Below are 3,231 nucleotides of genomic sequence, written 5' to 3' on the forward strand. Positions count from 1 at the left end.
TTTGGCCCCACTTAAGCATCAATTAGTATTGCATATTGGGTTAATGTGGGACCTAAATAAGCCACCATGTGGGCCATGAGTGGGTTTGTGCAGTGTTGCCATTGAGGTCCCACCTGTGTTTTCCTACAGTGCTATATACCAGTGAACCATTATAGGGTCTTCTTTTCCATCTAGCTTTCCTAAAACCCAAATGAGAAGATTCTGTAAAATCCCACTGTTTCACAACATAATTTTCCAAATGACGTCAACAAAATGCTTTTAAAATGTTTCAATTTAATAAAAGAAAATAAATTATCCTGATCCTGCATTGTGAAAACGAGATACAAGACCATGGCAAGGTCACCCAAAGGTTTAACAGATAACACACAGGATCTAACATACAACAGTTACTTAATAAAATAAAGAACTACTTCACTTGGTACAGTACAATATGAACAACCTTAATGTGTGCCAATTATGTGACGAAAAAATAAATAAATCCAGTAAAACAAAATACTCATAGCATCCTTGACGGTTCCTGAGAACAAGCTCCATCGGCTTGATATTCAAGCTCTCTTTGAGTCCTTATAGCTCGGTTTCCTCCCCTGTCACGAGCTCCAACAAACCATTTGGAGAGGCCCTTCTCCACTTCCTTTAGTGGGACTGGTTGGGTGATGTCATTTTTTCTTCACTGCCCCTAAAAAGAAATCACAAAAAACAAAGTATTCATTTTAGCCTGGGATTAAACTTACTAAATCATTTGTCAGTGATGAATATAAATTAATAAATTCAACTCTAATTACCATAGAAGACATCAAAAAGACGCAGTTAGCAGAATTTATTCTCTCCATGACGTCCAAACAGGTTATATTGCAGAGCCAACTCATTGGACATGAGGAAGCCCATCATTCTTCTGGTTGCATCGTCCAAGAGTCCCCAATTACTCCAACCACAGCAACCTTTTTAAATAGAGAAAATATCACAAGATAGAAAGATGCAGTTAAACGTTAACAGCTTAATTACATATATAAATAATAAAATAAAACTTTAAGTATAAACTTACAACTGCTGACATGAAATCTATATCGGCGAGTCTGTCACAACAACTTGAGTGAAGCTGCAGGTGACCTGACCAACACAAGGGACAAAACAACTAAACTCTGAAATAACCATTCCCTGAAGCAAGTGTTCAAGTAACTCTAGGATGATAAATAAAATTACGTTTACTCTATATATATATATATATATATATATATATATATATATATATATATATATATATATATATATATATATATATATATATATTAAGCATAATTAAAACTATTAAATACTTCCAGAAACTCAATACAGGGGCCTATACCCTGTTATTTCTAAGCCCTTAATAGTAAGCAACATCCATATATATGATAATATTACCTTTGGCACACACACAAAAGGATTTTTTTGATTAAATATTGGTTATTATCCTGCGTTTTTTTCCAAACTGGAAATAACAGGACTCATCCTCTGAGTCACCGGCTTTCGCTCTGTGTGTGTGACGTCAATCTCGGCAGATGGAGTCGGCCTCGGCAGCGTGTCTGCGTTTCTCCCAGGAAAACAAAAAAACATTCAAACTTCTGCAAAGATGGATGTGCATATTGTGCATATAAAAATAAAGCGCTTTTGACAAACATTTTTGCTCTGCGGAGAAAGTGGGTGTGTGTCTGTGGGCGGTGCCGGCAGCGCAGACTCTCATGAACGGGACCGTTCTCAATAATGTGTTCTTCACGTCAGCTCATGAGAAGAACCCGCTCGATTTTAGAGGAATACTCGCGAATGGGTCGAAATACCGCTTAGGTGTCATTTTGTGAGGAATCAACATTATAATACACTAAAAAGCTAAAACAAAAAAGATTTTGCATTTTATGGATCTAAACTCGCCGCTGGACTGATTAGTATTCATTCATTTTTACCGAGAAATTCCGGTCATTTTTCAAAATAAGATCATTCAGACTCATAATAAAACGAACTAAAAAAAACATTTCACACAAAACCTGGCCAAATTATATATGGCCAAAACAAGTTATCCCCGCAAGATCCAAATAGAAACCACTAAATTGGACGGAAACCCGCCGAATCTGGCAACTCTGTTACTACTAGTAATACTAGGATGCGCTTCCTTGTTTGACGCCTCGGTGAAAAGCCAACACACACTGGCTGGATGATGATCGGTGACGCGACCCTATACTTGTCATCATGTCTGGAAATAAACCTTCTGCACGTGGAAACTAGTTGTCTGCCCGTTTGTGACACCGGCTTCTTTCAAATGCAAAAGCCGCTGTAACGTGGATGGATTCAACTGCAGGACAGAACAACACTCCCGAGCTGCGCATGCTTTTATGAACCACATTTATCATCGCCAGTTAGAGCTGTAAACAAAACACAAAACCAAAAAGGTATCTTACCTTGATATCAATAAATGGCCTGGATGAATGGTGCGACAGAAGTGCAGAATCTCCTTGCGTTGACGGACCAGGACGACTGACTGAATCCGTATCAGGAAATGAGCGGGAGATTCAAAACGCAGCAACCGTCCAATCAGCAACGCCGGCTTACCACTTTGAACTCCTTAAACCACCCTGCTTGCCCTTTGAGAAAAATTAAAACTTTAATTCTATTTTTTTTTTTTACTTTTCAACAGTCAAAATGGGTTTTTGTAATAAGGCAGGTTTCTACTCCAATAAAAAAGTAATTTTATTTACATATTAAAATTTTCTATAAAAACTAGACTAAACCAATCCAGCATATGAACACATTTTATTTCAGTAGTAGTGTCAGGTAAGTTTGCATGACAGATGTTAAACTATTTTTGTAAGCTAACACAAGTAAAAGAAAAAATAGCAAATTGCTCTTTATGCTCATTGTGATTAAATGGTAAATGGCGTATACTTATATAGCACTTTTTACCTTCTTTCGAAGGCCCAAAGCGCTTTACAGTCACAGGTCCATTCACCCATGCACACACACATGGCGGCTCCGCTGCCGAACACTGGCGCCAACCTCCCACCAGAGGCAAGGTGGGGTTCAGGGTCTTGCCCAAGGACACTGCGACACATGGGCATGCAAGGCGGGAATCATACCTGCAATCTTACGATCATGGGTCGACTGCCCTACCGCTGCACCACTGCCGCCCATATTAGTGCAAAGGTGTTACTACGAAGGGGAATATTCTGCTGTGTTCCAACCAATTTCACATTTAAATACTTCCAA

The 3,231-nt window shown here is 38.7% G+C and overlaps 1 long non-coding RNA gene across 2 annotated transcripts; it reads right to left on the bottom strand.

The window, feature by feature from the left end:
- Nucleotides 1-253: 253 nt before the first annotated feature.
- Nucleotides 254-2,560, bottom strand: LOC111947545 (uncharacterized). Of its 2 annotated transcripts, none has more exons than XR_013650982.1 (4): nucleotides 2,427-2,560; nucleotides 1,043-1,107; nucleotides 783-938; nucleotides 254-676 (listed from the first exon to the last, which is right to left on the bottom strand). It is a non-coding gene; the product is annotated as an uncharacterized LOC111947545 (long non-coding RNA). The 2 variants fall into 2 exon arrangements; XR_013650983.1 differs by lacking the exon at nucleotides 2,427-2,560 and adding an exon at nucleotides 1,399-1,559.
- Nucleotides 2,561-3,231: the final 671 nt, after the last annotated feature.

The sequence above is a fragment of the Oryzias latipes genome, chromosome 18 (assembly GCF_053564925.1).
Source record: "Oryzias latipes strain Hd-rR chromosome 18, Olatipes_Hd-rR_3.1".
In the NCBI taxonomy this organism is placed as follows: Eukaryota; Metazoa; Chordata; class Actinopteri; order Beloniformes; family Adrianichthyidae; genus Oryzias; species Oryzias latipes.